This window comes from Ranitomeya imitator, chromosome 3, assembly GCF_032444005.1.
Source record: "Ranitomeya imitator isolate aRanImi1 chromosome 3, aRanImi1.pri, whole genome shotgun sequence".
Lineage (NCBI taxonomy): Eukaryota > Metazoa > Chordata > Amphibia > Anura > Dendrobatidae > Ranitomeya > Ranitomeya imitator.
Window position 1 is genome coordinate 293,216,342 of NC_091284.1, and position 25,038 is coordinate 293,241,379.

Genomic DNA, 25,038 nt, shown 5'->3' on the forward strand with positions numbered 1-25,038 from the left:
CCCAGGCCTTAAGCCTAGCCCGCACTTGTGCCCAGGCCTTAAGCCTAGCCCGCACTTGTGCCCCGGCCTTAAGCCTAGCCCGCACTTGTGCCCCGGCCTTAAGCCTAGCCCGCACTTGTGCCCAGGCCTTAAGCCTAGCCCGCACTTGTGCCCAGGCCTTAAGCCTAGCCCGCACTTGTGCCCAGGCCTTAAGCCTAGCCCGCACTTGTGCCCAGGCCTTAAGCCTAGCCCGCACTTGTGCCCAGGCCTTAAGCCTAGCCCGCACTTGTGCCCAGGCCTTAAGCCTAGCCCGCACTTGTGCCCAGGCCTTAAGCCTAGCCCGCACTTGTGCCCAGGCCTTAAGCCTAGCCCGCACTTGTGCCCAGGCCTTAAGCCTAGCCCGCACTTGTGCCCAGGCCTTAAGCCTAGCCCGCACTTGTGCCCAGGCCTTAAGCCTAGCCCGCACTTGTGCCCAGGCCTTAAGCCTAGCCCGCACTTGTGCCCAGGCCTTAAGCCTAGCCCGCACTTGTGCCCAGGCCTTAAGCCTAGCCCGCACTTGTGCCCAGGCCTTAAGCCTAGCCCGCACTTGTGCCCAGGCCTTAAGCCTAGCCTGCACTTTTGAGCCCCTTGAATGCTTGTTTGTTTGTTTTTGTCTTCAGCTTCATGTTGGTTATGCACATAGGGCCAACTTTACGCTCTTCGCTCTTGTCCCGTCTGAATGCGCATGCTCGACTGTAATTGGGGAAGAAGGCATTACCCATTTACGGAGGACAGACAAGAAGTGCCTGGTCGCTTGGAGCATGGGGTTATGGAGAGGCTCCGCACTGTACAACAAAGGATCTAGTCCTAAATGTCCAAGTACAGAGTAGAGGGGTGAAAGCTAGCTCTTCACCCCTATGGGTGCCTAACCCTTTATGCAAAGAGTGCAAAGAGTTAGCTGAATGCCTTAAGCCTAGCCAGCACTTGTGCCCCCCCTGCCTTGATCCTAGCCAGCACTGCACTTGTGCCCATGCCTTAAGCCTAGCCCGCACTTGTGCCCATGCCTTAAGCCTAGCCCGCACTTGTGCCTATGCCTTAAGCCTAGCCGGCACTTGTGGCCCCTGCCTTGATCCTAGCCAGCACTGCACTTGTGCCCAGGCCTTAAGCCTAGCCCGCACTTGTGCCCAGGCCTTAAGCCTAGCCCGCACTTGTGCCCAGGCCTTAAGCCTAGCCCGCACTTGTGCCCAGGACTTAAGCCTAGCCCGCACTTGTGCCCAGGCTTTAAGCCTAGCCCGCACTTGTGCCCAGGCCTTAAGCCTAGCCCGCACTTGTGCCCAGGCCTTAAGCCTAGCCCGCACTTGTGCCCAGGCCTTAAGCCTAACCCGCACTTGTGCCCCGGCCTTAAGCCTAGCCCGCACTTGTGCCCAGGCCTTAAGCCTAGCCCGCACTTGTGCCCCGGCCTTAAGCCTAGCCCGCACTTGTGCCCCGGCCTTAAGCCTAGCCCGCACTTGTGCCCCGGCCTTAAGCCTAGCCCGCACTTGAGCCCCGGCCTTAAGCCAAGCCCGCACTTGTGCCCCTGCCTTAAGCCTAGCCCGCACTTGTGCCCCGGCCTTAAGCCTAGCCCGCACTTGTGCCCAGGCCTTAAGCCTAGCCCGCACTTGTGCCCCGGCCTTAAGCCTAGCCCGCACTTGTGCCCAGGCCTTAAGCCTTGCCCGCACTTGTGCCCAGGCCTTAAGCCTAGCCCGCACTTGTGCCCAGGCCTTAAGCCTAGCCCGTACTTGTGCCCAGGCCTTAAGCCTAGCCCGCACTTGTGCCCAGGCCTTAAGCCTAGCCCGCACTTGTGCCCAGGCCTTAAGCCTAGCCCGCACTTGTGCCCAGGCCTTAAGCCTAGCTCGCACTTGTGCCCAGGCCTTAAGCCTAGCCCGCACTTGTGCCCAGGCCTTAAGCCTAGCCCGCACTTGTGCCCAGGCCTTAAGCCTAGCCCGTACTTGTGCCCAGGCCTTAAGCCTAGCCCGCACTTGTGCCCAGGCCTTAAGCCTAGCCCGCACTTGTGCCCAGGCCTTAAGCCTAGCCCGCACTTGTGCCCAGGCCTTAAGCCTAGCCCGCACTTGTTCCCAGGCCTTAAGCCTAGCCCGCACTTGTGCCCATGCTTTAAGCCTAGCCCGCACTTGTGCCCAGGCCTTAAGCCTAGCCCGCACTTGTGCCCAGGCCTTAAGCCTAGCCCGCACTTGTGCCCAGGCCTTAAGCCTAGCCCGCACTTGTGCCCAGGCCTTAAGCCTAGCCCGTACTTGTGCCCAGGCCTTAAGCCTAGCCCGCACTTGTGCCCAGGCCTTAAGCCTAGCCCGCACTTGTGCCCAGGCCTTAAGCCTAGCCCGCACTTGTGCCCAGGCCTTAAGCCTAGCTCGCACTTGTGCCCAGGCCTTAAGCCTAGCCCGCACTTGTGCCCAGGCCTTAAGCCTAACCCGCACTTGTGCCCAGGCCTTAAGCCTAGCCTGCACTTTTGAGCCCCTTGAATGCTTGTTTGTTTGATTTTGTCTTCAGCTTCATGTTGGTTATGCACATAGGGCCAGCTTTACGCTCTTCGCTCTTGTCCCGTCTGAATGCGCATGCACGACTGTAATTGGGGAAGAAGGCATTACCCATTTACGGAGGACAGACAAGAAGTGCCTGGTCGCTTGGAGCATGGGGTTATGGAGAGGCTCCGCACTGTACAACAAAGGATCTAGTCCTAAATGTCCAAGTACAGAGTAGAGGGGTGAAAGCTAGCTCTTCACCCCTATGGGTGCCTAACCCTTTATGCAAAGAGTGCAAAGAGTTAGCTGAATGCCTTAAGCCTAGCCAGCACTTGTGCCCCCCCTGCCTTGATCCTAGCCAGCACTGCACTTGTGCCCATGCCTTAAGCCTAGCCCGCACTTGTGCCCAGGCCTTAAGCCTAGCCCGCACTTGTGCCCAGGCCTTAAGCCTAGCCCGCACTTGTGCCCAGGCCTTAAGCCTAGCCCGCACTTGTGCCCAGGCCTTAAGCCTAGCCCGCACTTGTGCCCAGGCCTTAAGCCTAGCCCGCACTTGTGCCCAGGCCTTAAGCCTAGCCTGCACTTGTGCCCAGGCCTTAAGCCTAGCCCGCACCTGTGCCCAGGCCTTAAGCCTAGCCCGCACTTGTGCCCAGGCCTTAAGCCTAGCCCTCACTTGTGCCCAGGCCTTAAGCCTAGCCCGCACTTGTGCCCAGGCCTTAAGCCTAGCCCGCACTTGTGCCCAGACCTTAAGCCTAGCCCGCACTTGTGCCCATGCTTTAAGCCTTGCCCGCACTTGTGCCCAGGCCTTAAGCCTAGCCCGCACTTGTGCCCATGCTTTAAGCCTAGCCCGCACTTGTGCCCAGGCCTTAAGCCTAGCCCGCACTTGTGCCCAGGCCTTAAGCCTAGCCCGCACTTGTGCCCAGGCCTTAAGCCTAGCCCGCACTTGTGCCCAGGCCTTAAGCCTAGCCCGCACTTGTGCCCAGGCCTTAAGCCTAGCCCGCACTTGTGCCCATGCTTTAAGCCTAGCCCGCACTTGTGCCCAGGCCTTAAGCCTAGCCCGCACTTGTGCCCAGGCCTTAAGCCTAGCCCGCACTTGTGCCCAGGCCTTAAGCCTAGCCCGCACTTGTGCCCAGGCCTTAAGCCTAGCCCGCACTTGTGCCCAGGCCTTAAGCCTAGCCCGCACTTGTGCCCAGGCCTTAAGCCTAGCCCGCACTTGTGCCCAGGCCTTAAGCCTAGCCCGTACTTGTGCCCAGGCCTTAAGCCTAGCCTGCACTTTTGAGCCCCTTGAATGCTTGTTTGTTTGTTTTTGTCTTCAGCTTCATGTTGGTTATGCACATAGGGCCAGCTTTACGCTCTTCGCTCTTGTCCCGTCTGAATGCGCATGCTCGACTGTAATTGGGGAAGAAGGCATTACCCATTTACGGAGGACAGACAAGAAGTGCCTGGTCGCTTGGAGCATGGGGTTATGGAGAGGCTCCGCACTGTACAACAAAGGATCTAGTCCTAAATGTCCAAGTACAGAGTAGAGGGGTGAAAGCTACCTCTTCACCCCTATGGGTGCCTAACCCTTTATGCAAAGAGTGCAAAGAGTTAGCTGAATGCCTTAAGCCTAGCCAGCACTTGTGCCCCCCCTGCCTTGATCCTAGCCAGCACTGCACTTGTGCCCATGCCTTAAGCCTAGCCCGCACTTGTGCCCATGCCTTAAGCCTAGCCCGCACTTGTGCCTATGCCTTAAGCCTAGCCGGCACTTGTGGCCCCTGCCTTGATCCTAGCCAGCACTGCACTTGTGCCCAGGCCTTAAGCCTAGCCCGCACTTGTGCCCAGGCCTTAAGCCTAGCCCGCACTTGTGCCCAGGCCTTAAGCCTAGCCCGCACTTGTGCCCAGGCCTTAAGCCTAGCCCGCACTTGTGCCCAGGCCTTAAGCCTAGCCCGCACTTGTGCCCAGGCTTTAAGCCTAGCCCACACTTGTGCCCAGGCCTTAAGCCTAGCCCGCACTTGTGCCCAGGCCTTAAGCCTAACCCGCACTTGTGCCCCGGCCTTAAGCCTAGCCCGCACTTGTGCCCAGGCCTTAAGCCTAGCCCGCACTTGTGCCCCGGCCTTAAGCCTAGCCCGCACTTGTGCCCCGGCCTTAAGCCTAGCCCGCACTTGTGCCCCGGCCTTAAGCCTAGCCCGCACTTGTGCCCCGGCCTTAAGCCAAGCCCGCACTTGTGCCCCTGCCTTAAGCCTAGCCCGCACTTGTGCCCAGGCCTTAAGCCTAGCCCGCACTTGTGCCCAGGCCTTAAGCCTAGCCCGCACTTGTGCCCCGGCCTTAAGCCTAGCCCGCACTTGTGCCCAGGCCTTAAGCCTAGCTCGCACTTGTGCCCCGGCCTTAAGCCTAGCCCGCACTTGTGCCCCAGCCTTAAGCCTAGCCCGCACTTGTGCCCAGGCCTTAAGCCTAGCCCGCACTTGTGCCCAGGCCTTAAGCCTAGCCCGCACTTGTGCCCAGGCCTTAAGCCTAGCCCGCACTTGTGCCCAGGCCTTAAGCCTAGCCCGCACTTGTGCCCAGGCCTTAAGCCTAGCCCGCACTTGTGCCCAGGCCTTAAGCCTAGCCCGCACTTGTGCCCAGGCCTTAAGCCTAGCTTGCACTTGTGCCCAGGCCTTAAGCCTAGCCCGCACTTGTGCCCAGGCCTTAAGCCTAGCGCGCACTTTTGAGCCCCTTGAATGCTTGTTTGTTTGTTTGTTTTTGTCTTCAGCTTCATGTTGGTTATGCACATAGGGCCAACTGTACGCTCTTCGCTCTTGTCCCGTCTGAATGCGCATGCTCGACTGTAATTGGGGAAGAAGGCATTACCCATTTACGGAGGACAGACAAGAAGTGCCTGGTCGCTTGGAGCATGGGGTTATGGAGAGGCTCCGCACTGTACAACAAAGGATCTAGTCCTATATGTCCAAGTACAGAGTAGAGGGGTGAAAGCTAGCTCTTCACCCCTATGGGTGCCTAACCCTTTATGCAAAGAGTGCAAAGAGTTAGCTGAATGCCTTAAGCCTAGCCAGCACTTGTGCCCCCCCTGCCTTGATCCTAGCCAGCACTGCACTTGTGCCCATGCCTTAAGCCTAGCCCGCACTTGTGCCTATGCCTTAAGCCTAGCCGGCACTTGTGGCCCCTGCCTTGATCCTAGCCAGCACTGCACTTGTGCCGAGGCCTTAAGCCTAGCCCGCACTGCCTAGCCCGCACTTGTGCCCAGGCCTTAAGCCTAGCCCGCACTTGTGCCCAGGCCTTAAGCCTAGCCCGCACTTGTGCCCAGGCCTTAAGCCTAGCCCGCACTTGTGCCCAGGCCTTAAGCCTAGCCCGCACTTGTGCCCAGGCCTTAAGCCTAGCCCGCACTTGTGCCCAGGCCTTAAGCCTAGCCCGCACTTGTGCCCAGGCCTTAAGCCTAGCCCGCACTTGTGCCCAGGCCTTAAGCCTAGCCCGCACTTGTGCCCAGGCCTTAAGCCTAGCCCGCACTTGTGCCCAGGCCTTAAGCCTAGCCCGCACTTGTGCCCAGGCCTTAAGCCTAGCCCGCACTTGTGCCCAGGCCTTAAGCCTAGCCCGCACTTGTGCCCCCTGCCTTGATCCTAGCCCGCACTTGTGCCCAGGCCTTGATCCTAGCCCGCACTTGTGCCCAGGCCTTAAGCCTAGCCCGCACTTGTGCCCAGGCCTTAAGCCTAGCCCGCACTTGTGCCCAGGCCTTAAGCCTAGCCCGCACTTGTGCCCCCTGCCTTGATCCTAGCCAGCACTTGTGCCCAGGCCTTAAGCCTAGCCCGCACTTGTGCCCAGGCCTTAAGCCTAGCCTGCACTTTTGAGCCCCTTGAATGCTTGTTTGTTTGTTTTTGTCTTCAGCTTCATGTTGGTTATGCACATAGGGCCAGCTTTACGCTCTTCGCTCTTGTCCCGTCTGAATGCGCATGCATGACTGTAATTGGGGAAGAAGGCATTACCCATTTACGGAGGACAGACAAGAAGTGCCTGGTCGCTTGAAGCATGGGGTTATGGAGAGGCTCCGCACTGTGCAACAAAGGATCTAGTCCTAAATGTCCAAGTACAGAGTAGAGGGGTGAAAGCTAGCTCTTCACCCCTATGGGTGCCTAACCCTTTATGCAAAGAGTGCAAAGAGTTAGCTGAATGCCTTAAGCCTAGCCAGCACTTGTGCCCCCTGCCTTGATCCTAGCCAGCACTGCACTTGTGCCCAGGCCTTAAGCCTAGCCCGCACTTGTGCCCAGGCCTTAAGCCTAGCCCGCACTTGTGCCCATGCCTTAAGCCTAGCCCGCACTTGTGCCCAGGCCTTAAGCCTAGCCCGCACTTGTGCCCAGGCCTTAAGCCTAGCCCGCACTTGTTCCCAGGCCTTAAGCCTAGCCCGCACTTGTGCCCATGCTTTAAGCCTAGCCCGCACTTGTGCCCAGGCCTTAAGCCTAGCCCGCACTTGTGCCCAGGCCTTAAGCCTAGCCCGCACTTGTGCCCAGGCCTTAAGCCTAGCCCGCACTTGTGCCCAGGCCTTAAGCCTAGCCCGTACTTGTGCCCAGGCCTTAAGCCTAGCCCGCACTTGTGCCCAGGCCTTAAGCCTAGCCCGCACTTGTGCCCAGGCCTTAAGCCTAGCCCGCACTTGTGCCCAGGCCTTAAGCCTAGCTCGCACTTGTGCCCAGGCCTTAAGCCTAGCCCGCACTTGTGCCCAGGCCTTAAGCCTAGCCCGCACTTGTGCCCAGGCCTTAAGCCTAGCCCGCACTTGTGCCCAGGCCTTAAGCCTAGCCCGCACTTGTGCCCAGGCCTTAAGCCTAGCCCGCACTTGTGCCCAGGCCTTAATCCTAGCCCGCACTTGTGCCCAGGCCTTAAGCCTAGCCCGCACTTGTGCCCAGGCCTTAAGCCTAGCCCGCACTTGTGCCCAGGCCTTAAGCCTAGCCCGCACTTGTGCCCAGGCCTTAAGCCTAGCCCGCACTTGTGCCCAGGCCTTAAGCCTAGCCCGCACTTGTGCCCAGGCCTTAAGCCTAGCCCGCACTTGTGCCCAGGCCTTAAGCCTAGCTCGCTCTTGTGCCCAGGCCTTAAGCCTAGCCCGCACTTGTGCCCAGGCCTTAAGCCTAGCCCGCACTTGTGCCCAGGCCTTAAGCCTAGCCCGCACTTGTGCACAGGCCTTACGCCTAGCCCTCACTTGTGCCCAGGCCTTAAGCCTAGCCCGCACTTGTGCCCAGGCCTTAAGCCTAGCCTGCACTTTTGAGCCCCTTGAATGCTTGTTTGTTTTTGTCTTCAGCTTCATGTTGGTTATGCACATAGGGCCAGCTTTACGCTCTTCGCTCTTGTCCCGTCTGAATGCGCATGCACGACTGTAATTGGGGAAGAAGGCATTACCCATTTACGGAGGACAGACAAGAAGTGCCTGGTCGCTTGGAGCATGGGGTTATGGAGAGGCTCCGCACTGTACAACAAAGGATCTAGTCCTAGATGTCCAAGTACAGAGTAGAGGGGTGAATGCTAGCTCTTCACCCCTATGGGTGCCTAACCCTTTATGCAAAGAGTGCAAAGAGTTAGCTGAATGCCTTAAGCCTAGCCAGCACTTGTGCCCCCCCGCCTTGATCCTAGCCAGCACTGCACTTGTGCCCATGCCTTAAGCCTAGCCCGCACTTGTGCCCAGGCCTTAAGCCTAGCCCGCACTTGTGCCCAGGCCTTAAGCCTAGCCCGCACTTGTGCCCAGGCCTTAAGCCTAGCCCGCACTTGTGCCCATGCTTTAAGCCTAGCCCGCACTTGTGCCCAGGCCTTAAGCCTAGCCCGCACTTGTGCCCAGGCCTTAAGCCTAGCCCGCACTTGTGCCCAGGCCTTAAGCCTAGCCCGCACTTGTGCCCAGGCCTTAAGCCTAGCCCGCACTTGTGCCCCGGCCTTAAGCCTTGCCCGCACTTGTGCCCCGGCCTTAAGCCTAGCCCGCACTTGTGCCCAGGCCTTAAGCCTAGCCCGCACTTGTGCCCAGGCCTTAAGCCTAGCCCGCACTTGTGCCCAGGCCTTAAGCCTAGCCCGCACTTGTGCCCAGGCCTTAAGCCTAGCCCGCACTTGTGCCCAGGCCTTAAGCCTAGCCCGCACTTGTGCCCAGGCCTTAAGCCTAGCCCGCACTTGTGCCCAGGCCTTAAGCCTAGCCCGCACTTGTGCCCAGGCCTTAAGCCTAGCCCGCACTTGTGCCCAGGCCTTAAGCCTAGCCCGTACTTGTGCCCAGGCCTTAAGCCTAGCCCGCACTTGTGCCCAGGCCTTAAGCCTAGCCCGCACTTGTGCCCAGGCCTTAAGCCTAGCCCGCACTTGTGCCCATGCTTTAAGCCTAGCCCGCACTTGTGCCCAGGCCTTAAACCTAGCCCGCACTTGTGCCCAGGCCTTAAGCCTAGCCCGCACTTGTGCCCAGGCCTTAAGCCTAGCCCGCACTTGTGCCAATGCTTTAAGCCTAGCCCGCACTTGTGCCCAGGCCTTAAGCCTAGCCCGCACTTGTGCCCAGGCCTTAAGCCTAGCCCGCACTTGTGCCCAGGCCTTAAGCCTAGCCCGCACTTGTGCCCCGGCCTTAAGCCTAGCCCGCACTTGTGCCCCGGCCTTAAGCCTAGCCCGCACTTGTGCCCAGGCCTTAAGCCTAGCCCGCACTTTTGCCCAGGCCTTAAGCCTAGCCCGCACTTGTGCCCAGGCCTTAAGCCTAGCCCGCACTTGTGCCCAGGCCTTAAGCCTAGCCCGCACTTGTGCCCAGGCCTTAAGCCTAGCCCGCACTTGTGCCCAGGCCTTAAGCCTAGCCCGCACTTGTGCCCAGGCCTTAAGCCTAGCCCGCACTTGTGCCCAGGCCTTAAGCCTAGCCCGCACTTGTGCCCAGGCCTTAAGCCTAGCCCGCACTTGTGCCCAGGCCTTAAGCCTAGCCCGCACTTGTGCCCAGGCCTTAAGCCTAGCCCGCACTTGTGCCCAGGCCTTAAGCCTAGCCTGCACTTTTGAGCCCCTTGAATGCTTGTTTGTTTGTTTTTGTCTTCAGCTTCATGTTGGTTATGCACATAGGGCCAACTTTACGCTCTTCGCTCTTGTCCCGTCTGAATGCGCATGCTCGACTGTAATTGGGGAAGAAGGCATTACCCATTTACGGAGGACAGACAAGAAGTGCCTGGTCGCTTGGAGCATGGGGTTATGGAGAGGCTCCGCACTGTACAACAAAGGATCTAGTCCTAAATGTCCAAGTACAGAGTAGAGGGGTGAAAGCTAGCTCTTCACCCCTATGGGTGCCTAACCCTTTATGCAAAGAGTGCAAAGAGTTAGCTGAATGCCTTAAGCCTAGCCAGCACTTGTGCCCCCCCTGCCTTGATCCTAGCCAGCACTGCACTTGTGCCCATGCCTTAAGCCTAGCCCGCACTTGTGCCCATGCCTTAAGCCTAGCCCGCACTTGTGCCTATGCCTTAAGCCTAGCCGGCACTTGTGGCCCCTGCCTTGATCCTAGCCAGCACTGCACTTGTGCCCAGGCCTTAAGCCTAGCCCGCACTTGTGCCCAGGCCTTAAGCCTAGCCCGCACTTGTGCCCAGGCCTTAAGCCTAGCCCGCACTTGTGCCCAGGCCTTAAGCCTAGCCCGCACTTGTGCCCAGGCTTTAAGCCTAGCCCGCACTTGTGCCCAGGCCTTAAGCCTAGCCCGCACTTGTGCCCAGGCCTTAAGCCTAGCCCGCACTTGTGCCCAGGCCTTAAGCCTAACCCGCACTTGTGCCCCGGCCTTAAGCCTAGCCCGCACTTGTGCCCAGGCCTTAAGCCTAGCCCGCACTTGTGCCCCGGCCTTAAGCCTAGCCCGCACTTGTGCCCCGGCCTTAAGCCTAGCCCGCACTTGTGCCCCGGCCTTAAGCCTAGCCCGCACTTGTGCCCCGGCCTTAAGCCAAGCCCGCACTTGTGCCCCTGCCTTAAGCCTAGCCCGCACTTGTGCCCCGGCCTTAAGCCTAGCCCGCACTTTTGCCCAGGCCTTAAGCCTAGCCCGCACTTGTGCCCCGGCCTTAAGCCTAGCCCGCACTTGTGCCCAGGCCTTAAGCCTAGCCCGCACTTGTGCCCAGGCCTTAAGCCTAGCCCGCACTTGTGCCCAGGCCTTAAGCCTAGCCCGTACTTGTGCCCAGGCCTTAAGCCTAGCCCGCACTTGTGCCCAGGCCTTAAGCCTAGCCCGCACTTGTGCCCAGGCCTTAAGCCTAGCCCGCACTTGTGCCCAGGCCTTAAGCCTAGCTCGCACTTGTGCCCAGGCCTTAAGCCTAGCCCGCACTTGTGCCCAGGCCTTAAGCCTAGCCCGCACTTGTGCCCAGGCCTTAAGCCTAGCCCGCACTTGTGCCCAGGCCTTAAGCCTAGCCCGCACTTGTGCCCAGGCCTTAAGCCTAGCCCGCACTTGTGCCCAGGCCTTAAGCCTAGCCCGCACTTGTGCCCAGGCCTTAAGCCTAGCCCGCACTTGTTCCCAGGCCTTAAGCCTAGCCCGCACTTGTGCCAATGCTTTAAGCCTAGCCCGCACTTGTGCCCAGGCCTTAAGCCTAGCCCGCACTTGTGCCCAGGCCTTAAGCCTAGCCCGCACTTGTGCCCAGGCCTTAAGCCTAACCCACACTTGTGCCCAGGCCTTAAGCCTAGCCCGTACTTGTGCCCAGGCCTTAAGCCTAGCCCGCACTTGTGCCCAGGCCTTAAGCCTAGCCCGCACTTGTGCCCAGGCCTTAAGCCTAGCCCGCACTTGTGCCCAGGCCTTAAGCCTAGCTCGCACTTGTGCCCAGGCCTTAAGCCTAGCCCGCACTTGTGCCCAGGCCTTAAGCCTAACCCGCACTTGTGCCCAGGCCTTAAGCCTAGCCTGCACTTTTGAGCCCCTTGAATGCTTGTTTGTTTGTTTTTGTCTTCAGCTTCATGTTGGTTATGCACATAGGGCCAGCTTTACGCTCTTCGCTCTTGTCCCGTCTGAATGCGCATGCACGACTGTAATTGGGGAAGAAGGCATTACCCATTTACGGAGGACAGACAAGAAGTGCCTGGTCGCTTGGAGCATGGGGTTATGGAGAGGCTCCGCACTGTACAACAAAGGATCTAGTCCTAATTGTCCAAGTACAGAGTAGAGGGGTGAAAGCTAGCTCTTCACCCCTATGGGTGCCTAACCCTTTATGCAAAGAGTGCAAAGAGTTAGCTGAATGCCTTAAGCCTAGCCAGCACTTGTGCCCCCCCGCCTTGATCCTAGCCAGCACTGCACTTGTGCCCATGCCTTAAGCCTAGCCCGCACTTGTGCCCAGGCCTTAAGCCTAGCCCGCACTTGTGCCCAGGCCTTAAGCCTAGCCCGCACTTGTGCCCAGGCCTTAAGCCTAGCCCGCACTTGTGCCCAGGCCTTAAGCCTAGCCCGCACTTGTGCCCAGGCCTTAAGCCTAGCCCGCACTTGTGCCCAGGCCTTAAGCCTAGCCTGCACTTGTGCCCAGGCCTTAAGCCTAGCCCGCACTTGTGCCCAGGCCTTAAGCCTAGCCCGCACTTGTGCCCAGGCCTTAAGCCTAGCCCGCACTTGTGCCCAGGCCTTAAGCCTAGCCCGCACTTGTGCCCAGGCCTTAAGCCTAGCCCGCACTTGTGCCCAGGCCTTAAGCCTAGCCCGCACTTGTGCCCATGCTTTAAGCCTAGCCCGCACTTGTGCCCAGGCCTTAAGCCTAGCCCGCACTTGTGCCCATGCTTTAAGCCTAGCCCGCACTTGTGCCCAGGCCTTAAGCCTAGCCCGCACTTGTGCCCAGGCCTTAAGCCTAGCCCGCACTTGTGCCCAGGCCTTAAGCCTAGCCCGCACTTGTGCCCAGGCCTTAAGCCTAGCCCGCACTTGTGCCCAGGCCTTAAGCCTAGCCCGCACTTGTGCCCATGCTTTAAGCCTAGCCCGCACTTGTGCCCAGGGATTAAGCCTAGCCCGCACTTGTGCCCAGGCCTTAAGCCTAGCCCGCACTTGTGCCCAGGCCTTAAGCCTAGCCCGCACTTGTGCCCAGGCCTTAAGCCTAGCCCGCACTTGTGCCCAGGCCTTAAGCCTAGCCCGCACTTGTGCCCAGGCCTTAAGCCTAGCCCGCACTTGTGCCCAGGCCTTAAGCCTAGCCCGCACTTGTGCCCAGGCCTTAAGCCTAGCCCGTACTTGTGCCCAGGCCTTAAGCCTAGCCTGCACTTTTGAGCCCCTTGAATGCTTGTTTGTTTGTTTGTTTTTGTCTTCAGCTTCATGTTGGTTATGCACATAGGGCCAGCTTTACGCTCTTCGCTCTTGTCCCGTCTGAATGCGCATGCTCGACTGTAATTGGGGAAGAAGGCATTACCCATTTACGGAGGACAGACAAGAAGTGCCTGGTCGCTTGGAGCATGGGGTTAAGGAGAGGCTCCGCACTGTACAACAAAGGATCTAGTCCTAAATGTCCAAGTACAGAGTAGAGGGGTGAAAGCTAGCTCTTCACCCCTATGGGTGCCTAACCCTTTATGCAAAGAGTGCAAAGAGTTAGCTGAATGCCTTAAGCCTAGCCAGCACTTGTGCCCCCCCTGCCTTGATCCTAGCCAGCACTGCACTTGTGCCCATGCCTTAAGCCTAGCCCGCACTTGTGCCCATGCCTTAAGCCTAGCCCGCACTTGTGCCTATGCCTTAAGCCTAGCCGGCACTTGTGGCCCCTGCCTTGATCCTAGCCAGCACTGCACTTGTGCCCAGGCCTTAAGCCTAGCCCGCACTTGTGCCCAGGCCTTAAGCCTAGCCCACACTTGTGCCCAGGCCTTAAGCCTAGCCCGCACTTGTGCCCAGGCCTTAAGCCTAGCCCGCACTTGTGCCCAGGCCTTAAGCCTAGCCCGCACTTGTGCCCAGGCTTTAAGCCTAGCCCACACTTGTGCCCAGGCCTTAAGCCTAGCCCGCACTTGTGCCCAGGCCTTAAGCCTAACCCGCACTTGTGAACCGGCCTTAAGCCTAGCCCGCACTTGTGCCCAGGCCTTAAGCCTAGCCCGCACTTGTGCCCCGGCCTTAAGCCTAGCCCGCACTTGTGCCCCGGCCTTAAGCCTAGCCCGCACTTGTGCCCCGGCCTTAAGCCTAGCCCGCACTTGTGCCCCGGCCTTAAGCCAAGCCCGCACTTGTGCCCCTGCCTTAAGCCTAGCCCGCACTTGTGCCCAGGCCTTAAGCCTAGCCCGCACTTGTGCCCAGGCCTTAAGCCTAGCCCGCACTTGTGCCCCGGCCTTAAGCCTAGCCCGCACTTGTGCCCCGGCCTTAAGCCTAGCCCGCACTTGTGCCCAGGCCTTAAGCCTAGCCCGCACTTGTGCCCAGGCCTTAAGCCTAGCCCGCACTTGTGCCCAGGCCTTAAGCCTAGCCCGCACTTGTGCCCCCTGCCTTGATCCTAGCCCGCACTTGTGCCCAGGCCTTGATCCTAGCCCGCACTTGTGCCCAGGCCTTAAGCCTAGCCCGCACTTGTGCCCAGGCCTTAAGCCTAGCCCGCACTTGTGCCCAGGCCTTAAGCCTAGCCCGCACTTGTGCCCCCTGCCTTGATCCTAGCCAGCACTTGTGCCCAGGCCTTAAGCCTAGCCCGCACTTGTGCCCAGGCCTTAAGCCTAGCCTGCACTTTTGAGCCCCTTGAATGCTTGTTTGTTTGTTTTTGTCTTCAGCTTCATGTTGGTTATGCACATAGGGCCAGCTTTACGTTCTTCGCTCTTGTCCCGTCTGAATGCGCATGCATGACTGTAATTGGGGAAGAAGGCATTACCCATTTACGGAGGACAGACAAGAAGTGCCTGGTCGCTTGAAGCATGGGGTTATGGAGAGGCTCCGCACTGTGCAACAAAGGATCTAGTCCTAAATGTCCAAGTACAGAGTAGAGGGGTGAAAGCTAGCTCTTCACCCCTATGGGTGCCTAACCCTTTATGCAAAGAGTGCAAAGAGTTAGCTGAATGCCTTAAGCCTAGCCAGCACTTGTGCCCCCTGCCTTGATCCTAGCCAGCACTGCACTTGTGCCCAGGCCTTAAGCCTAGCCCGCACTTGTGCCCAGGCCTTAAGCCTAGCCCGCACTTGTGCCCATGCCTTAAGCCTAGCCCGCACTTGTGCCCAGGCCTTAAGCCTAGCCCGCACTTGTGCCCAGGCCTTAAGCCTAGCCCGCACTTGTTCCCAGGCCTTAAGCCTATCCCGCACTTGTGCCTATGCTTTAAGCCTAGCCCGCACTTGTGCCCAGGCCTTAAGCCTAGCCCGCACTTGTGCCCAGGCCTTAAGCCTAGCCCGCACTTGTGCCCAGGCCTTAAGCCTAGCCCGCACTTGTGCCCAGGCCTTAAGCCTAGCCCGTACTTGTGCCCAGGCCTTAAGCCTAGCCCGCACTTGTGCCCAGGCCTTAAGCCTAGCCCGCACTTGTGCCCAGGCCTTAAGCCTAGCCCGCACTTGTGCCCAGGCCTTAAGCCTAGCTCGCACTTGTGCCCAGGCCTTAAGCCTAGCCCGCACTTGTGCCCAGGCCTTAAGCCTAACCCGCACTTGTGCCCAGGCCTTAAGCCTAGCCTGCACTTTTGAGCCCCTTGAATGCTTGTTTGTTTGTTTTTGTCTTCAGCTTCATGTTGGTTATGCACATAGGGCCAGCTTTACGCTCTTCGCTCTTGTCCCGTCTGAATGCGCATGCACGACTGTAATTGGGGAAGAAGGCATTACCCATTTACGGAGGACAGACAAGAAGTGCCTGGTCGCTTGGAGCATGGGGTTATGGAGAGGCTCCGCACTGTACAACAAAGGATCTAGTCCTAAATGTCCAAGTACAGAGTAGAGGGGTGAAAGCTAGCTCTTCACCCCTATGGGTGCCTAACCCTTTATGCAAAGAGTGCAAAGAGTTAGCTGAATGCCTTAAGCCTAGCCAGCACTTGTGCCCCCCCTGCCTTGATCCTAGCCAGCACTGCACTTGTGCCCATGCCTTAAGCCTAGCCCGCACTTGTGCCCAGGCCTTAAGCCTAGCCCGCACTTGTGCCCAGGCCTTAAGCCTAGCCCGCACTTGTGCCCAGGCCTTAAGCCTAGCCCGCACTTGTGCCCAGGCCTTAAGCCGAGCCCGCACTTGTGCCCAGGCCTTAAGCCTAGCCCGCACTTGTGCCCAGGCCTTAAGCCTAGCCCGCACTTGTGCCCAGGCCTTAAGCCTAGCCTGCACTTGTGCCCAGGCCTTAAGCCTAGCCCGCACTTGTGCCCAGGCCTTAAGCCTAGCCCGCACTTGTGCCCAGGCCTTAAGCCTAGCCCGCACTTGTGCCCAGGCCTTAAGCCTAGCCCGCACTTGTGCCCAGGCCTTAAGCCTAGCCCGCACTTGTGCCCAGGCCTTAAGCCTAGCTCGCACTTGTGCCCATGCTTTAAGCCTAGCCCGCACTTGTGCCCAGGCCTTAAGCCTAGCCCGCACTTGTGCCCATGCTTTAAGCCTAGCCCGCACTTGTGCCCAGGCCTTAAGCCTAGCCCGCACTTGTGCCCAGGCCTTAAGCCTAGCCCGCACTTGTGCCCAGGCCTTAAGCCTAGCCCGCACTTGTGCCCAGGCCTTAAGCCTAGCCCGCACTTGTGCCCAGGCCTTAAGCCTAGCCCGCACTTGTGCCCATGCTTTAAGCCTAGCCCGCACTTGTGCCCAGGCCTTAAGCCTAGCCCGCACTTGTGCCCAGGCCTTAAGCCTAGCCCGCACTTGTGCCCAGGCCTTAAGCCTAGCCCGCACTTGTGCCCAGGCCTTAAGCCTAGCCCGCACTTGTGCCCAGGCCTTAAGCCTAGCCCGCACTTGTGCCCAGGCCTTAAGCCTAGCCCGCACTTGTGCCCAGGCCTTAAGCCTAGCCCGCACTTGTGCCCAGGCCTTAAGCCTAGCCCGTACTTGTGCCCAGGCCTTAAGCCTAGCCTGCACTTTTGAGCCCCTTGAATGCTTGTTTGTTTGTTTTTGTCTTCAGCTTCATGTTGGTTATGCACATAGGGCCAGCTTTACGCTCTTCGCTCTTGTCCCGTCTGAATGCGCATGCTCGACTGTAATTGGGGAAGAAGGCATTACCCATTTACGGAGGACAGACAAGAAGTGCCTGGTCGCTTGGAGCATGGGGTTATGGAGAGGCTCCGCACTGTACAACAAAGGATCTAGTCCTAAATGTCCAAGTACAGAGTAGAGGGGTGAAAGATAGCTCTTCACCCCTATGGGTGCCTAACCCTTTATGCAAAGAGTGCAAAGAGTTAGCTGAATGCCTTAAGCCTAGCCAGCACTTGTGCCCCCCCTGCCTTGATCCTAGCCAGCACTGCACTTGTGCCCATGCCTTAAGCCTAGCCCGCACTTGTGCCCATGCCTTAAGCCTAGCCCGCACTTGTGCCTATGCCTTAAGCCTAGCCGGCACTTGTGGCCCCTGCCTTGATCCTAGCCAGCACTGCACTTGTGCCCAGGCCTTAAGCCTAGCCTGCACTTGTGCCCAGGCCTTAAGCCTAGCCCGCACTTGTGCCCAGGCCTTAAGCCTAGCCCGCACTTGTGCCCAGGCCTTAAGCCTAGCCCGCACTTGTGCCCAGGCCTTAAGCCTAGCCCGCACTTGTGCCCAGGCTTTAAGCCTAGCCCACACTTGTGCCCAGGCCTTAAGCCTAGCCCGCACTTGTGCCCAGGCCTTAAGCCTAACCCGCACTTGTGCCCCGGCCTTAAGCCTAGCCCGCACTTGTGCCCAGGCCTTAAGCCTAGCCCGCACTTGTGCCCCGGCCTTAAGCCTAGCCCGCACTTGTGCCCCGGCCTTAAGCCTAGCCCGCACTTGTGCCCCGGCCTTAAGCCTAGCCCGCACTTGTGCCCCGGCCTTAAGCCAAGCCCGCACTTGTGCCCCTGCCTTAAGCCTAGCCCGCACTTGTGCCCAGGCCTTAAGCCTAGCCCGCACTTGTGCCCAGGCCTTAAGCCTAGCCCGCACTTGTGCCCCGGCCTTAAGCCTAGCCCGCACTTGTGCCCAGGCCTTAAGCCTAGCTCGCACTTGTGCCCCGGCCTTAAGCCTAGCCCGCACTTGTGCCCTGGCCTTAAGCCTAGCCCGCACTTGTGCCCAGGCCTTAAGCCTAGCCCGCACTTGTGCCCAGGCCTTAAGCCTAGCCCGCAGTTGTGCCCAGGCCTTAAGCCTAGCCCGCACTTGTGCCCAGGCCTTAAGCCTAGCCCGCACTTGTGCCCAGGCCTTAAGCCTAGCCCGCACTTGTGCCCAGGCCTTAAGCCTAGCCCGCACTTGTGCCCAGGCCTTAAGCCTAGCTTGCACTTGTGCCCAGGCCTTAAGCCTAGCCCGCACTTGTGCCCAGGCCTTAAGCCTAGCGCGCACTTTTGAGCCCCTTGAATGCTTGTTTGTTTGTTTGTTTTTGTCTTCAGCTTCATGTTGGTTATGCACATAGGGCCAACTTTACGCTCTTCGCTCTTGTCCCGTCTGAATGCGCATGCTCGACTGTAATTGGAGAGGCTCCGCACTGTACAACAAAGGATCTAGTCCTATATGTCCAAGTACAGAGTAGAGGGGTGAAAGCTAGCTCTTCACCCCTATGGGTGCCTAACCCTTTATGCAAAGAGTGCAAAGAGTTAGCTGAATGCCTTAAGCCTAGCCAGCACTTGTGCCCCCCCTGCCTTGATCCTAGCCAGCACTGCACTTGTGCCCATGCCTTAAGCCTAGCCCGCACTTGTGCCTATGCCTTAAGCCTAGCCGGCACTTGTGTCCCCTGCCTTGATCCTAGCCAGCACTGCACTTGTGCCCAGGCCTTAAGCCTAGCCCGCACTGCCTAGCCCGCACTTGTGCCCAGGCCTTAAGCCTAGCCCGCACTTGTGCCCAGGCCTTAAGCCTAGCCCGCACTTGTGCCCAGGCCTTAAGCCTAGCCCGCACTTGTGCCCAGGCCTTAAGCCTAGCCCGCACTTGTGCCCAGGCCTTAAGCCTAGCCCGCACTTGTGCCCAGGCCTTAAGCCTAGCCCGCACTTGTGCCCAGGCCTTAAGCCTAGCCCGCACTTGTGCCCAGGCCTTAAGCCTAGCCCGCACTTGTGCCCAGGCCTTAAGCCTAGCCCGCACTTGTGCCCAGGCCTTAAGCCTAGCCCGCACTTGTGCCCAGGCCTTAAGCCTAGCCCGCACTTGTGCCCCCTGCCTTGATCCTAGCCCGCACTTGTGCCCAGGCCTTGATCCTAGCCCGCACTTGTGCCCAGGCCTTAAGCCTAGCCCGCACTTGTGCCCAGGCCTTAAGCCTAGCCCGCACTTGTGCCCAGGCCTTAAGCCTAGCCCGCACTTGTGCCCCCTGCCTTGATCCTAGCCAGCACTTGTGCCCAGGCCTTAAGCCTAGCCCGCACTTGTGCCCAGGCCTTAAGCCTAGCCTGCACTTTTGAGCCCCTTGAATGCTTGTTTGTTTGTTTTTGTCTTCAGCTTCATGTTGGTTATGCACATAGGGCCAGCTTTACGCTCTTCGCTCTTGTCCCGTCTGAATGCGCATGCATGACTGTAATTGGGGAAGAAGGCATTACCCATTTACGGAGGACAGACAAGAAGTGCCTGGTCGCTTGGAGCATGGGGTTATGGAGAGGCTCCGCACTGTGCAACAAAGGATCTAGTCCTAAATGTCCAAGTACAGAGTAGAGGGGTGAAAGCTAGCTCTTCACCCCTATGGGTGCCTAACCCTTTATGCAAAGAGTGCAAAGAGTTAGCTGAATGCCTTAAGCCTAGCCAGCACTTGTGCCCCCTGCCTTGATCCTAGCCAGCACTGCACTTGTGCCCATGCCTTAAGCCTAGCCCGCACTTGTGCCCAGGCCTTAAGCCTAGCCCGCACTTGTGCCCATGCCTTAAGCCTAGCCCGCACTTGTGCCCAGGCCTTAAGCCTAGCCCGCACTTGTGCCCAGGCCTTAAGCCTAGCCCGCACTTGTGCCCAGGCCTTAAGCCTAGCCCGCACTTGTGCCCAGGCCTTAAGCCTAGCCCGCACTTGTGCCCAGGCCTTAAGCCTAGCCCGCACTTGTGCCCAGGCCTTAAGCCTAGCCCGCACTTGTGCCCAGGCCTTAAGCCTAGCCCGCACTTGTGCCCAGGCCTTACGCCTAGCCCTCACTTGTGCCCAGGCCTTAAGCCTAGCCCGCTCTTGTGCCCAGGCCTTAAGCCTAGCCTGCACTTTTGAGCCCCTTGAATGCTTGTTTGTTGGTTTTTGTCTTCAGCTTCATGTTGGTTATGCACATAGGGCCAGCTTTACGCTCTTCGCTCTTGTCCCGTCTGAATGCGCATGCACGACTGTAATTGGGGAAGAAGGCATTACCCATTTACGGAGGACAGACAAGAAGTGCCTGGTCGCTTGGAGCATGGGGTTATGGAGAGGCTCCGCACTGTACAACAAAGGATCTAATCCTAAATGTCCAAGTAAAGAGTAGAGGGGTGAAAGCTAGCTCTTCACCCCTATGGGTGCCTAACCCTTTATGCAAAGAGTGCAAAGAGTTAGCTGAATGCCTTAAGCCTAGCCAGCACTTGTGCCCCCTGCCTTGATCCTAGCCAGCACTGCACTTGTGCCCATGCCTTAAGCCTAGCCCGCACATGTGCCCAGGCCTTAAGCCTAGCCCGCACTTGTGCCCAGGCCTTAAGCCAAGCCCGCACTTGTGCCCCTGCCTTAAGCCTAGCCCGCACTTGTGCCCCTGCCTTAAGCCTAGCCCGCACTTGTGCCCAGGCCTTAAGCCTAGCCCGCACTTGTGCCCAGGCCTTAAGCCTAGCCCGCACTTGTGCCCAGGCCTTAAGCCTAGCCCGCACTTGTGCCCAGGCCTTAAGCCTAGCTTGCACTTGTGCCCAGGCCTTAAGCCTAGCCCGCACTTGTGCCCAGGCCTTAAGCCTAGCGCGCACTTTTGAGCCCCTTGAATGCTTGTTTGTTTGTTTGTTTTTGTCTTCAGCTTCATGTTGGTTATGCACATAGGGCCAACTTTACGCTCTTCGCTCTTGTCCCGTCTGAATGCGCATGCTCGACTGTAATTGGGGAAGAAGGCATTACCCATTTACGGAGGACAGACAAGAAGTGCCTGGTCGCTTGGAGCATGGGGTTATGGAGAGGCTCCGCACTGTACAACAAAGGATCTAGTCCTATATGTCCAAGTACAGAGTAGAGGGGTGAAAGCTAGCTCTTCACCCCTATGGGTGCCTAACCCTTTATGCAAAGAGTGCAAAGAGTTAGCTGAATGCCTTAAGCCTAGCCAGCACTTGTGCCCCCCCTGCCTTGATCCTAGCCAGCACTGCACTTGTGCCCATGCCTTAAGCCTAGCCCGCACTTGTGCCTATGCCTTAAGCCTAGCCGGCACTTGTGTCCCCTGCCTTGATCCTAGCCAGCACTGCACTTGTGCCCAGGCCTTAAGCCTAGCCCGCACTGCCTAGCCCGCACTTGTGCCCAGGCCTTAAGCCTAGCCCGCACTTGTGCCCAGGCCTTAAGCCTAGCCCGCACTTGTGCCCAGGCCTTAAGCCTAGCCCGCACTTGTGCCCAGGCCTTAAGCCTAGCCCGCACTTGTGCCCAGGCCTTAAGCCTAGCCCGCACTTGTGCCCAGGCCTTAAGCCTAGCCCGCACTTGTGCCCAGGCCTTAAGCCTAGCCCGCACTTGTGCCCAGGCCTTAAGCCTAGCCCGCACTTGTGCCCAGGCCTTAAGCCTAGCCCGCACTTGTGCCCAGGCCTTAAGCCTAGCCCGCACTTGTGCCCAGGCCTTAAGCCTAGCCCGCACTTGTGCCCCCTGCCTTGATCCTAGCCCGCACTTGTGCCCAGGCCTTGATCCTAGCCCGCACTTGTGCCCAGGCCTTAAGCCTAGCCCGCACTTGTGCCCAGGCCTTAAGCCTAGCCCGCACTTGTGCCCAGGCCTTAAGCCTAGCCCGCACTTGTGCCCCCTGCCTTGATCCTAGCCAGCACTTGTGCCCAGGCCTTAAGCCTAGCCCGCACTTGTGCCCAGGCCTTAAGCCTAGCCTGCACTTTTGAGCCCCTTGAATGCTTGTTTGTTTGTTTTTGTCTTCAGCTTCATGTTGGTTATGCACATAGGGCCAGCTTTACGCTCTTCGCTCTTGTCCCGTCTGAATGCGCATGCATGACTGTAATTGGGGAAGAAGGCATTACCCATTTACGGAGGACAGACAAGAAGTGCCTGGTCGCTTGGAGCATGGGGTTATGGAGAGGCTCCGCACTGTGCAACAAAGGATCTAGTCCTAAATGTCCAAGTACAGAGTAGAGGGGTGAAAGCTAGCTCTTCACCCCTATGGGTGCCTAACCCTTTATGCAAAGAGTGCAAAGAGTTAGCTGAATGCCTTAAGCCTAGCCAGCACTTGTGCCCCCTGCCTTGATCCTAGCCAGCACTGCACTTGTGCCCATGCCTTAAGCCTAGCCCGCACTTGTGCCCAGGCCTTAAGCCTAGCCCGCACTTGTGCCCATGCCTTAAGCCTAGCCCGCACTTGTGCCCAGGCCTTAAGCCTAGCCCGCACTTGTGCCCAGGCCTTAAGCCTAGCCCGCACTTGTGCCCAGGCCTTAAGCCTAGCCCGCACTTGTGCCCAGGCCTTAAGCCTAGCCCGCACTTGTGCCCAGGCCTTAAGCCTAGCCCGCACTTGTGCCCAGGCCTTAAGCCTAGCCCGCACTTGTGCCCAGGCCTTAAGCCTAGCCCGCACTTGTGCCCAGGCCTTACGCCTAGCCCTCACTTGTGCCCAGGCCTTAAGCCTAGCCCGCTCTTGTGCCCAGGCCTTAAGCCTAGCCTGCACTTTTGAGCCCCTTGAATGCTTGTTTGTTGGTTTTTGTCTTCAGCTTCATGTTGGTTATGCACATAGGGCCAGCTTTACGCTCTTCGCTCTTGTCCCGTCTGAATGCGCATGCACGACTGTAATTGGGGAAGAAGGCATTACCCATTTACGGAGGACAGACAAGAAGTGCCTGGTCGCTTGGAGCATGGGGTTATGGAGAGGCTCCGCACTGTACAACAAAGGATCTAATCCTAAATGTCCAAGTAAAGAGTAGAGGGGTGAAAGCTAGCTCTTCACCCCTATGGGTGCCTAACCCTTTATGCAAAGAGTGCAAAGAGTTAGCTGAATGCCTTAAGCCTAGCCAGCACTTGTGCCCCCTGCCTTGATCCTAGCCAGCACTGCACTTGTGCCCATGCCTTAAGCCTAGCCCGCACATGTGCCCAGGCCTTAAGCCTAGCCCGCACTTGTGCCCAGGCCTTAAGCCAAGCCCGCACTTGTGCCCCTGCCTTAAGCCTAGCCCGCACTTGTGCCCCTGCCTTAAGCCTAGCCCGCACTTGTGCCCAGGCCTTAAGCCTAGCCCGCACTTGTGCCCAGGCCTTAAGCCTAGCCCGCACTTGTGCCCAGGCCTTAAGCCTAGCCCGCACTTGTGCCCAGGCCTTAAGCCTAGCCCGCACTTGTGCCCAGGCCTTAAGCCTAGCCCGCACTTGTGCCCAGGCCTTAAGCCTAGCCCGCACTTTTGCCCAGGCCTTAAGCCTAGCCCGCACTTGTGCCCAGGCCTTAAGCCTAGCCCGCACTTGTGCCCAGGCCTTAAGCCAAGCCCGCACTTGTGCCCAGGCCTTAAGCCTAGCCCGCACTTGTGCCCAGGCCTTAAGCCTAGCCCGCACTTGTGCCCAGGCCTTAAGCCTAGCCCGCACTTGTGCCCAGGCCTTAAGCCTAGCCCGCACTTGTGCCCCGGCCTTAAGCCTAGCCCGCACTTGTGCCCCTGCCTTAAGCCAAGCCCGCATTTGTGCCCAGGCCTTAAGCCTAGCCCGCACTTGTGCCCAGGCCTTAAGCCTAGCCCGCACTTGTGCCCAGGCCTTAAGCCTAGCCCGCACTTGTGCCCAGGCCTTAAGCCTAGCCCGCACTTGTGCCCAGGCCTTAAGCCTAGCCCGCACTTGTGCCCAGGCCTTAAGCCTAGCCCGCACTTGTGCCCAGGCCTTAAGCCTAGCCCGCACTTGTGCCCAGGCCTTAAGCCTAGCCCGCACTTGTGCCCAGGCCTTAAGCCTAGCCCGCACTTGTGCCCAGGCCTTAAGCCTAGCCCGCACTTGTGCCCAGGCCTTAAGCCTAGCCTGCACTTTTGAGCCCCTTGAATGCTTGTTTGTTTGTTTTTGTCTTCAGCTTCATGTTGGTTATGCACATAGGGCCAACTTTATGCTCTTCGCTCTTGTCCCGTCTGAATGCGCATGCTCGACTGTAATTGGGGAAGAAGGCAATACCCATTTACGGAGGACAGACAAGAAGTGCCTGGTCGCTTGGAGCATGGGGTTATGGAGAGGCTCTGCACTGTACAACAAAGGATCTAGTCCTAAATGTCCAAGTACAGAGTAGAGGGGTGAAAGCTAGCTCTTCACCCCTATGGGTGCCTAACCCTTTATGCAAAGAGTGCAAAGAGTTAGCTGAATGCCTTAAGCCTAGCCAGCACTTGTGCCCCCCCTGCCTTGATCCTAGCCAGCACTGCACTTGTGCCCATGCCTTAAGCCTAGCCCGCACTTGTGCCCATGCCTTAAGCCTAGCCCGCACTTGTGCCTATGCCTTAAGCCTAGCCGGCACTTGTGGCCCCTGCCTTGATCCTAGCCAGCACTGCACTTGTGCCCAGGCCTTAAGCCTAGCCCGCACTTGTGCCCAGGCCTTAAGCCTAGCCCGCACTTGTGCCCAGGCCTTAAGCCTAGCCCGCATTTGTGCCCAGGCTTTAAGCCTAGCCCGCACTTGTGCCCAGGCCTTAAGCCTAGCCCGCACTTGTGCCCAGGCCTTAAGCCTAGCCCGCACTTGTGCCCAGGCCTTAAGCCTAGCCCGCACTTGTGCCCCGGCCTTAAGCCTAGCCCGTACTTGTGCCCCGGCCTTAAGCCTAGCCCGCACTTGTGCCCCGGCCTTAAGCCTAGCCCGCACTTGTGCCCCGGCCTTAACCCTTATCCGGCTGAATAGGTACAATTGTAACTATTCCGTTTTAAAATTGCAATAACTTTTTTTTGAAAAGACGTAGAGGGCTGAAATTTCGTGACATCTCTACATTTTTGGTCCAGAATATATTGGCCAAATTTCAATAAAATATCTCCACCCGCTTCCGAGATAAGGGGTCGAGATCTTTTTGCATCCATAACAAGCTGCATAGGTACAAATGTACCTCATATATTTTGAATGAAGATAATGCAAGGGAAAAAGCATAAATTTTTTTTTAATGATAATGCTATTTAACTATTATAAACAAGTAAAAAACTGTTCATTTACATTATAAAAGAAAATGTAAGAAACTTTTTTTTATTGATTTTCTTTGCAAGTAATGCATGTTGGCTTTGCTACAGAGTGTTCATCGCAAATGGGTTTCACACAAACCACACAAGACTTTCTAGTCTTGCGTTGTTTTCGCCTCAGGTCTCTGCAGACATAGCAACTACCAACAACAGGGGAGGGTCCACGACTACCATGAGGTATTTTGGGGCCAGCTGCTGGCTGCGATGCTACCACAATGCATCGTCCAAGCACCATTTCTACTGCACCTCGAAGAAAATGGTTTCTCATTATCATTTTGTTTGTACTACGATCTTCAATTGCAATCATACACAGCTGATTTGCGAGATCTTTCAGGAACTTTCTTCGTTGATCCTTTGCCCTGAAGCTTGGATTGTGTTCTCTGTAGATGATGTAGGATGCTAACCCACTGACATCAATCATATTGTAGAAAAATGCCAAAGTCAAACGTGATGTTCGTCGTTTCACAGTGTACT